Source organism: Plutella xylostella, chromosome 16 (assembly GCF_932276165.1).
Source record: "Plutella xylostella chromosome 16, ilPluXylo3.1, whole genome shotgun sequence".
In the NCBI taxonomy this organism is placed as follows: domain Eukaryota; kingdom Metazoa; phylum Arthropoda; class Insecta; order Lepidoptera; family Plutellidae; genus Plutella; species Plutella xylostella.
The window spans coordinates 3,752,106-3,764,158 of NC_063996.1; the positions used below are offsets into that span (position 1 = coordinate 3,752,106).

A 12,053-nucleotide genomic window follows, 5' to 3' on the forward strand; every position below is an offset into this window, starting at 1 on the left:
CTCGGAACTTTCCGCCCTTTCCAATAAACTTTCGCAATGACTTCTAACACCTGTAGAACTAAACCTAGGTCACTAATGTTGGGATTCTTCAATGCCAACTCTCTTAAAGATCAAAAAGAACAGATTCACAAGTTCCTCAACGATCATCACATTGACATCCTTCTTGTGCAGGAAACTTTTCTAAAGCCTCACATGAAGAATCCCAACATTAGTAACTATAAAATCATACGGCATGACAGACTGTCGGCCACCCTCGGTGGTACACTTATCTACTACCGTAGTGGACTTCATGTCTGTTGTGTCAATACCCCGGAGCTTGTCAGCCTCGAGGCCTCAGTGTGCAGGCTGGCTATGACCGGACATCCGGATCTGTATATTGCCTCTTGCTATCAGCCATCAGGAAAAGTAATTAAAACTGAGGACCTTAAGTCACTTTTGGATATGGGGAATAATGTCATACTTGCAGGGGATTTTAACAGTAAACATAAATCTTTTAACTGTAGAGTCAATAACCCAAACGGTTATATTCTTTTTAATTTCATGGATGAATACATGTTTGATGTGGTGGCTCCAATGGAGCCTACACATTATCCATTCAATCCTGAGCATCAGCCAGACATTTTAGACATTGCACTTTTAAAGAACATTTCTCTTTCTTTAAATAAGCTAGAGGTAATACACGAGCTTGACTCCGATCACAGACCGGTCATACTGGGTCTCGGAGATGCCAACTCCCTCTTCTCTCCTACCAAAACCATAACTAACTGGGATAGGCTTAGTCAGCGTTTAGGTTCGGCTAGTCCTTCTGACATAGCAAACTTACCTTCTCAAATTAACTCCACAGTAGAGATAGATACGGCGATCAATGCCTTGAGCGGTCACCTTCAAACAGTCATCACTGACTGCACCAGGCGGGTTCCTGCGATGACCCCTCATCGTTGGAGGTTGCCTGATGATATGAAGGCCCTGCTCAGGGCAAAGCACGCCGCCACTAGGGCACACGACCTCTTTCCAAGTAGGGAAAACAAGGATAGGCTCCGCTCTCTGCATCTCAAATGCAAATCTAGGATGAAGGCTCTACGTTCAGAGCGGTGGGATAGCCTGCTGGATGATATTAGGCCAACCCACACTGCTTTCTGGCGTCTTACACGCGCACTTAAATCGGATACCGTAGTAGACATGCCCCCCCTGTCGAAACCTAATATTTATTTATATTTATAAACGCTTTATTGTACACAAACAAACAATATACAAAACAGATTACAAGTTTAAAACATATAGGACGTATACAAAGGCGGGCTTATTGCCAAAAAGCAATTTCTTCCAGCCAACCTACGACTGGGTGAAAGAGAAATAGAAAATTAAATCTTTTAACTAATTAAATTTGAAGTAGGTACAATTAACAAAAATAATAAAACCTAACTATTATTAAAGTAAACATGAAACAAAACTACAAATATAACTATAAATAATATCATAATAAATTATAAATATAAAATAGAACTGCATACATATATACTTTAAATTATATATTATAAAATATATATATACATATATTATTTTATCTGCCAACCTAACGATTCAAAATAGTGATTCTTCACATTTTTTTTAAAAGTTGCTAGCGATGGTGACTGTCGCACGCTCTCTGGCAAGGAGTTCCACAGACACGCTGCCTTCATAGCGAAAGAATCGCTATATGAGGCGGAATTATGAACAGGAATGCTCAACAATTTGTTTTCTACCGACCTCAATGCTCTACCCTGAGAATGAGAACACAAAAATGAGAACTTGCACTTCAGGTATTGGGGAGATGAGGGGTTATTTAAAACACTGTACAATATGTTGAGAATATGAGTATTCCGGCGAAGGCGAATTGGAAGCCACTGTAATTGAGCTCGATACTCAGAAATGTGATCATATTTGCGCAATCCGAAAATGAATCGGATGCACAAGTTCTGGAGACGTTCGAGTTTGCTGAGTAGCTCTTCAGTGAGGTCAAGATAGCTTACATCGGCGTAATCAAGAATAGGAAGCAGTAAGGACTGTGCCAACGTGACTTTAGTGTTCAGTGGTAGAAAGTACTGCAAGCGCTTAAGAGAATGGAAGGACGCGAACATTTTCTTGCTGACAGCATCTATTTGGGGAATCCATGAAAGAGTGCAATCCATGATCACGCCAAGATTTTTTACCGTAGCTACGTAGGGTATGTCAGTCTGATCGTACCTGACTCTCATGGCAGCTGAAAAGTCAATTTTACGAAGCATTCGTGAGCTTCCGAGAACAATTGCTTGAGACTTCGAAGGATTGAGCAGTAGACCAAAAGACTTGACCCACTTAGAAATTATTTTCAAGTTTTCATTTATACAGCTAACGGCTGTGTTCAAACTCTCTGGTGGTACACCGGCATAGAGCTGAAGATCGTCTGCATATAGGTGGTAGTTAGAAGTAAGTTTGCTAGCCAGAATGTTGATGAACAGGGAAAAAAGTAAAGGAGAAAGGACGCCGCCTTGAGGGACGCCAGCCAGAACTGAACACCAAGAAGAACTCTCGGCATCAGTACGTACACACTGCTGACGCCCTTTGAGATAAGACTCGAACCAACTTATAACTGCCGGAGATACGTTAAGAGATTGAATAACACCAAGGAGTAACTCAAAGTCAACCGAATTGAATGCATTGCTGAAATCCAGCAACGCAAGGACAGTAACTTGCTGATTATCGATGTTGTGCCTGATGTCATCGGTGACTTTTATTAAAGCTGTGATTGTACTGTGGCCTGGACGAAAGCCGGATTGAAAAGAGTTCAGGAGTTGGTTGTTGGAGAGGTAGGAGGATAACTGTTCGAAGACTAGGCGCTCGAGAACTTTGGACAGAAAGGGTAGGATAGAGATGGGTCGGAACTGGGACAAGGACGAGGGATTAGGGACTTTTGGTAGTGGAAGAATGAAGGCCTTTTTCCAAAGGCTGGGAAAAGAACTACAAAGGAGAGAATAATTCATCAAATTGGTGATGTGCGGTAAAATGACGTCCAGAATTGAAACTATCATGTGGGCACTGATATCATCAATACCTACAGCTTTACTAGTAATATCAGAGATGCATCTCTTAACGTCACGGCCAGTAACAAGTTTGAAATTAAAAGAAGGGCAGTCAGGGATTGGCAAGGAAGAAAGATGATTAAGAGCTTCTGTATAACTCCCTCGCCTTCGACGACGATGAAAAGGCTGAATGTCTCGCCCTAAGTCTGGAGGCGCAATGCTCTCCTTCGGAAGAGCATCCCGATAGCACATTCATCCAAGTCGTAGACGAGGAAGTAGGACGTAGGGTTAGCTTACCTCCAGCAGATTCTCTCGACCTCGTGACGGTATCCGAAGTTAAGTTAGTCATAAAGGACCTTCATTGCAAGAAGGCTCCTGGCTCTGATGGCGTCTCCAACAGAGTCCTTAAGAACCTCTCAGCCTCGCTTATCCTCTTACTAGTAACCATATTTAATTCAGCTATGGCGAACTGCTATTTTCCAGACCTGTGGAAAATAGCAGACGTCATAGGAATACACAAAACTGGCAAACCTAGAAATTTACCTTCTAGTTACCGCCCCATCAGTCTTTTAATTTCCCTAGGTAAGGTCTATGAGCGGCTGCTATCCGACAGGCTCAAAAAGATAGCATACGCTCAGGGCCTCATCCCTAACGAACAATTTGGTTTTAGGGCCCAGCACTCTTGCGTCAACCAGGTTCATCGTATCACGGAATACATCTTAGATGGTTTCCATAGGAAGAGGCCGAAAGGCACTGCAGCTCTCTTCTTCGACATAGCGAAGGCTTTCGACAAGGTGTGGCACAACGGCCTCATCTTTAAGCTCTTCACGTTAGGCATCCCGGATCGGTTAGTGCTTATTCTCCACAGTTTCTTGCTCCACAGATACTTCCAGTTTCGCGTCGAGGGTTCCAGATCATCTCTTCATCCGATTCGTGCAGGTGTCCCGCAAGGGTCAGTTCTAGCTCCTCTTCTTTTCTCCTTATACACAAGTGACATCCCCAGACATACGCATGTGTCGCTAGCATTATATGCTGACGACACAGCGATCTACTTAAGGGATAGGTTTAAAGGCAAAGTCCAGCACGGGCATCTCCAAAGCGCAACCAACGCCCTCGGCGAATGGTTTCGCAAATGGAGAATGGAGGTGAACCCGGAGAAAAGTACCGCAGTGTACTTTTCACGGGCTCTCCGCCGGCCCAACACTGCTCCTCAACCCAACATCACTCTGTTCGGCAAGCCTATCCCTTGGTCCGACCATGTCAAATATCTGGGTGTCACCTTCGACAGCAGACTGTCTTTTGCTAGTCATATACGTAGGGTTAGGAATAGAGCTTCTCTCTATTCAGGAAGACTAACTCCTCTGTTTCGAAGCAAAAAGCTCTCACTACGCAGCAAAGTGAGACTCTATCTAACTTGCATAAGACCCGTCATGACCTACGCTAGCGTAGTGTTTGCTCATGCTTCGAACAGATATATCAATTCTTTACAAGCAATCCAAAATAGATTCCTGCGCAGGGCGACAGGCGCACCTTGGTACGTCCGCAATTTCAACTTGCACAAAGATTTGCAAATCCCTACTATCCGACAGTATCTCAAAGTCTCCTCAAACCGCTACTTCGACCAAGCGGTTAATCACACGAACCCACTAATTAGCCAACCGGCTAACTATCACGTTTTCCCTGAGTTCAAACAGAGACGACGTCGTCCGAGACACGTTCTCTGTGACCCGGACGATGTGATCACTGTCCGTATTAGGGAGTTGCAAACCTTTGACTCCCGGACCCCTGCCTCGGCAACTGTCCCACTTAACTTTTACACACCCCGCCCCAGACCCGGGGGAGGGACTCACACTCGGTCTCGTCCTTTTGCCGGTCCGAATCGTAGGGCTAGGATCCTTCTCCACCAAAACAGGTACTATACCCGCGTCAGGTACATTCCTGGCCGGTTCTCACCACCTCCATCTGGTGACGGGTCATTTAGGTAGGTCTCTCTTTTTAACTGGGTGAAGGCGCCTATCGGCGCCTCCCCCACAGTTAGGGTAAAGCTGAATAAGTCCCTTATGGCCGACTTCAGTAAATAGGTTTCATTTAGAAAAAAAAAAAAAAAAAAAAAAAATCTGTCTGTTACTCTTTCACGCCAAAACTACTGAACGGATTTTAATGAAATTTGGTATACATATGGTTTAGACCCTAAGAAAGAACATAGGCTACTTTTTATCCCGGAATTCCCACGGGAAAACTTTTTAAGGTGAAGCGAAGCTCGCGGGAACAGCTAGTCTGTTATAAATCCGGGGACGTGTTGTGTATTGTATGATGTGTGTAGCAGTGGTGTTTATGTGGATGTGCTTGAGCAGCATGTGAACTTGAGATCGCTATTTTGAAAACTTCGCCTGTATACTTTTAGGCGCAGGCCACCGTACCAATAGCAACAAAACAGACAGAACACAAAATAAAGTTAAAGGTATTTTTCTTACTATTATTATTTGAAAGAAAAATCTTTTATAATTTAAGTATTTTATTGCAAAATTATTAAAATGATCACACTTATTTAGCAAGTACAACAATAAGTGAAAAGCTAAGGCAACACGCGAATACATAAAAACCATATATTTTAAAAAGATTTTTGTTTAACCAAACGGTGACTTAATTTGTAATAAATTTTTTTAAAACCCTAATTTAAGTTTTGCTGAACTCATTTTAACTTTTAAATGAAAAGTTAATTTCACATGTTACAGATATCCCACTTCAACACTGCTTTCAGTCACGCGACTGTGAAAATCGGTAAGTTAGTATTTTTTTAATAAGTAGGTACCTACCTTAAGTTTTTAGGGTCCGCGGGGTCCATTTTAATGAATATACTATAAGGGCCTGTTTCACAATGTCTGGGTAATGGCTACCTGTGGGATAAAAGACATGCTGTCACTTTCTGTAAATTATGTTTTAGACAGTGACAGCATGTCTTTCATTCCACAAGTAGCCATTATCCAGGCATTGTGAAACTTGCCCTTAGTATAAAAAATATACATGTTTTTCGTATATAACATAGTAAGGATAACGACTGTGAGAAAGCTGTATGTAAAACATGATTGGTATTTACACTCACGGGCAATCAAAAAATTTCATTTAGAAAATCACTAAATTACTCCTAAACGGAAAAAACTAACTTAATGGCGTCTTCTGCAATATTTTAGTAAATTTAATGGCGTATATTACCAACTAAAGATGTAAATATTTTGTTTAAATTTCCAGATATTTGGCAGATATTTGTTTAAATACAGATATTTGTTCTCGGGTCTTGGGTGTTGATATTTATATTTAGTATGTATCTATCTATGTATTTGTGTAGATATATCAGCTGTCCGATACCCATAACACAGGTTCTGCCTAGCTTGGGGTCGGATGGCCGTGTGTGAGATGTCCCCACATATTATTATAAATTATTATAAATTAATTCAAATAATAAAAAATAGGGTTATTTGGTGTTTGAATTTTGTAAGTGAAACTGTTTCTTTGCCCGTGAGTGCTAAATAAAAAAAAGGCAGAACCCTCCGTCCAAGAGTCTGCCATACAGAGCACAGAGTACTTTGTTAAAACTGGATAATACAGAGTTTAATTTTTACAAAATAGCGAAACGCACAGTTTAGCCTTCGGGGCATAAACCTTATAGCAATGTACTTCAGACTATTTTCCAATGGCGCTAAAGCTTTTCTATGCGTGACTAGGGTAAATATAATAGGTATGTTATCATTATGTAAGTGTTTTTACTAGCAGTAGTTGAGTCAATGACCTGAATGTCAAGGTATGAATAAAATATACGGCTATGTTGGTCTAAGATTAACGATATACAATGCAGATTGTGTGTCACATAAAAAAAAAGCAAAAAATTTAGCGAATTCTGTTTACTGACAAATTGTCGCAGAACCTGTCTAGGCACATGTCGTCTACGTGTCGCCGCGACGTCGCGCTCTGTTCTGCGACGTCGCACGCGACTATATAGCGACATCTACGTGTCGCAGAACAGTTTCCGTGTTTTGGCTCGCGAGACAGAACTTCTTGCGACATCAGTCTAGCGCATGGACTAATATGTCTAGCGACCGCTGTTGCAGAGTGTGGACGCGTGCGCGACTTCTAGCACGCAGCACTAACTGCCACGACTTCCTCGGGCGACATCTCGGCGGAGACTGCTGGTGTGGACAAGCAAAATGTATAGCGACATGTTACCAAAATGTTCTGAGAACATGCACCGTAGATGTGCTGTAACAGTCTCAGAACTTGTGCCCTTGTGAATTCGAGGCTTTAAGTTCAACCTAATGACAACCATTGCACCAATGAAAAGTCACAAATCTTCTAACCGAACTAATCCAAAATAAGAGGTTAGTGGTAGAAGTGGGGTGTTCTTTGTAGAGACGATTCTTTGGCACTGCCATTCCATCTTTTTCGTATATTGTTAATCTAAGACCAGGAATCTCGAATGTTTTCTTAATCATACCTAATCATGATTGAAATCTGCTTAGAGATTAATATATTTTTTTAAACAATAGTACCTAAGTATAACCATATTGTTATTTATCAGTATTTTTTCAACCTACTTTCGGATCCTATTCCCATTACATAAAATTCACTTGTTTTACGAAACACAACACATAAAGCAAGAAGAAGCTCAGATTTCTGAACAAAATGTTGATACAATTGTCTAAGTGGAAATGCCTAATGTATTTTTAGACATATCTTTCCAAGCTTATGTTATACTCCATTCGGTTAACATTCGGCTTGGGTAGTAAATCTGTAACTCTTATTGGTGTTGAAATAGAGCACAATTTCCTATGACTTTCAATGATACAACTCGTAATGAACCTGCTGTAGGTTCTTGAGATCTTAAGAGGATTGAATGTTTTAGGGACCAGGCAAATTATTGGATGCTATACCTAAAAAACTTATTTACATAAATAACTCACATTATACCTACTATACAACAGGGTATCAGGGGACTCCATTTTTTTATTGTTTTATTATCACTCCACAGACTTTATTTCCTTTTTGAGAGATCAATATATTGTGAGAGTTATGGCTAGTTTACACAGTGCGAGCTAGCGTACGAGTCAGCCTTCCGAGTAGCTGCACTGCAGTAACTCGCACTGTTTAGACGTAACTTACGAGTAACTCGTACGTGCGAGTTGGTCAGTAGCTCGCATCCGAGTTACTACAACATTTTTTGTTTTCACTCGCCTGCTCGCCTGGCAGCAACTCGCCATGACAGCGGCTCGGCCGTCGCTCGCATAGTTTGAACGCGTTCAGCAGTAGCTCGCCAGTGCCAGCTAGACAGTTGTGGGTGGAACCCGTGTTTTTTGTGTTCTACGCCACGACTCGACTCGGCCTGGGACTGGGTGTCGTGAAGACAGCAAAGGCGAGCCGAGCTACTGGCGTACGAGTACACAAACCTAGTAGCTGTCTACTGGCCAGGCAGCAGCTCCCACTGTGTCAACGAGGCTTTAGGTTGTTTTTTTATTCTCCATCTTTTAACTACTCACTACTCAAATATATAATCTCAAGCTGTGGGTCATGATAACATAGGACGTATTATGATTACATCCCTCCTTGATATCCTTTTACCTGCTATAACTCACATTGTAAACCACTCCCTATCCTCAGGCCAATTCCCTAACCTCTGGCGCAAAGCTTTTGTCCTTCCCCTTCCTAAAGTTCCAGCTCCCAGTGCTCCTAACGAGTATCGTCCCATCTCAATTCTTCCCTTTCTATCGAAAATACTGGAATCAGTAGTACACCGTCAACTGACTATGTTTCTAACGAAAGGCAATCTGTTGAACCCATTCCAGTCTGGATTCCGCTCGGGACATAGCACGACCACAGCTTTGCTGAAAGTGACTGAAGACATCAGGTGTGCCATGGAGGATCGGCGGGTAACAGTACTGGTCCTGGTGGACTTCAGTAATGCCTTTAACGCCGTCGACCACGACCTGTTGCTTGCCATTCTTGAATGTCACAAGATCTCCGACCCCGCTGTTAGCTGGTTCTCCTCATATCTTCGTGGTCGCCAACAGGCAATACGTTGCGGTCCTTCTGACATATCAGATTGGGCTGACTTGTCTGCTGGCGTTCCTCAAGGCGGCATTCTCTCTCCCTTACTTTTTTCAACGTTTATTAATTTTGTCACGTCTAATCTCCAATGCTCCTACCACTTGTATGCTGATGACTTGCAGATTTACAACCAGATCAAGCTTGATGATCTAGACACTGGCATCGCTAGGGTGAACAGTGATCTCGAGGAGATCTTACGATGGTCACGGAGTTTTGGCATCTCTGTTAACCCGAGCAAGTGTCAAGCCATCATTGTAGGAGGTTCTAGGTTGTTATCAGGCCTAGACTATGCCACTGTACCACCAGTCAAATATGACAGTAGAGTAGTTCCTTTTTCTGAAACTGTTACGGATCTGGGTCTAATCATCGATCAAAATCTTAGTTGGGTACAACAGCTGGACAAAGTATCTCGCAAAGTTTACGCCTCTCTCCACTCCCTACTTCGCATGAAAAATTTCCTTCCGCAGCATACTAAACTAGCCTTAGTCAACTCTCTCCTAGTACCTATTATAGACTACGCGGACGTATGCTACCTGGACCTGACCGAAGCACAGCTCAATAAGCTAGAACGCTTACTGAACACCTGCATTCGTTTCGTTTTTGGGCTGCGTAAATATGATCACGTGTCTCAGTACCGCTCACAGCTTAAATGGCTCCCAATTCGTGATCGTAGGAACTTACGTATTCTATGTTTACTTTTCTCTATTCTCCGCGAGCCAAACACTCCTCCCTATCTTAAGTCTATGTTCTCATTTCTCTCAGATACCCACTCCAAGCATTTACGATCCTCTCAAAATTTACTCTTAGCTCTGCCCTCCTTCCATTCTGGCTTTATGTCCGATTCCTTCGCGGTCACGGCTGTACGATTATGGAACAATCTTCCTCACAATATTAGAAATGCACCTTCTCGCAACGTGTTTAAATGTTTGACTCGTGCTTACTACCTTAGCAAGTTAGATAAATAGACCGCTTCTCCTGAACCGCTTAAGTATATTTTATAGGTATATATTATTATGTATGTATTATTCTTATGTAGGTATATATATTATGTATAATATATTGTATGTATCGGTATATTTGTATATAGGTTAATTAGGTATAATATTAAGTGACTTAGGTTTACTATTCTTTTCCTTTTTTTAAAATTCTTTTTTTGTACACCTTATTACCTATTTTTTCCTGTACCTCCTGCGGGTTGACTGGCAGAAAATGCTTTTAGCGTTAAGTCCACCCTTTGTACTTTTATTTGTAATATCTGTACAATAAAGAGTTAAATAAATAAATAAATAAATAATCTTATATACAGGGTGTTGCAAAATTGGTATACTAAGCCGAAAACTACATGTGCAGCATGGTATATCTAAGCCCGAAACTGAAATCAGAATTTGGAAATTCGCGAAAAAAAAAAAATATTTTCCATAGTAAAAGTCACGTGACCAACAAAGTTTCTATGGAAAATGAAAAAAAAAATTCGCGAATTTTCAAATTCTGATTTCAGTTTCAGGCTTAGATATACCATGCTGCACATGTAGGTTTCGGCTTAGTATACCCTTTTTGCAACACCCTGTATATATGTATATATATTATTAATAAACATAATTTTTTCTTGTACTCCTGGAGGAAATGCTCCGCCTTAAAAGGTTATTCCTGTAAATAAATCTGCGCTCTAGTCTCTGAAAACTCGCAACGCAACCTACGGAACTGAGTCGTTCAAAAACAACAAAACCATTTAGCGGAGAACTTTTTGTCTCGTCGTATCTCGCGTCGAACAGTGAACTTGATAAATGCTGTCATCAGGCCGGCGCGGGAAACACCTACATTTCAAACGAAGTAAGGCTTAGGGCTTACTTTATTCGGCTTCATAGTTTTTGGAAGGGATTCGGCTACAGCTTTTGAATCCCATTTTTTCTGTAAACGCGAAACGTGAGTTTTAATTTAAATAATGAAATTAAATTAAACAAAAAATACCTATATAATTTTTCAACAGGTTTTTTTACACTGATACTCTTCTTAAATTGTTTATAAAAATTACGTTCTTAGAATTTCTTCAATATTATTATGTATGTGCTAAGCTACCTTATCATGGCCTAGTAAAATATAATTATGTATGAATACTTTTTTATTTTATTTTTTGGCCGAAATAATTTTCCGCCATTGGTGTGACACTAGTACGGTCGAGAAAAAAGATACATAGTTTATTATCTGAACGTGTCTCTTAAACACGGGAAAGCCTTTACCTACACTGTTGTGTTGGAAAAAGAAGTTTTTTTTTTGTTATTCAGTACGTGAATGTTTCCGGGCCGTGTGTCAGTATTTTAGAATTGAGCATAAATGAGAATAAAAATAAAATAAATAAATTTAATGGTAATTTTTTGTGTGTTGAATTGAATTTTGAAAATCTTATAATTACTAACTGTTTTGTTACTTTATCAATTAGCTTCTAACTTTTTGTAGTGTTTTAATTTTTTCCTTGAGAAATGTCCCTCTGTCTAGTGGTTGAAGTATAGTTCAAACAGCTTTCAACACCCAAAGGTCCCGGGGTCGATCCCAGGGTTTCAAGTTAGGACCAAGGCTGATCTCGAGCTGAAATTAAAGTCAAAAAAGTGTAGTGATTTGTACCTATGTAAAATATTTCTATCTGTATTGTGTATTTACTAAACTAGGACATTAAAACTACTCCCTAGCAGTTTTTGTAAGATAAAACATAGCTAACGAAGCAACTTAGCTATTATTGTGTCCTAAGAAAGCTTTCGACCAATCACTTTCGAAGGTAAGGCAGGAAATAAATCACATTCTACTCGGAACATACAATCTGAAAATCAAACTTATTATACCCTCTATGTTAAAACCGCTGAAGAAAAAAACCTGAAACGGATCTCGCTTTCAAATTGTCTTGTTTAGGCGAGATATTTTCATAAT

At 40.6% G+C, this 12,053-nt stretch overlaps 1 protein-coding gene across 1 annotated transcript in view; it reads left to right on the top strand.

The window, feature by feature from the left end:
- The window catches only part of LOC105386898, a 256,587-nt gene that overhangs the window by 77,036 nt on the left and 167,498 nt on the right, over positions 1-12,053 (top strand). Inside the window, exon 2 of the mRNA XM_048626326.1 lies at positions 5,774-5,819. The gene's annotated coding sequence lies outside the window, so the exon portion shown is untranslated. The remainder of the gene's footprint in view (positions 1-5,773; positions 5,820-12,053) is intronic.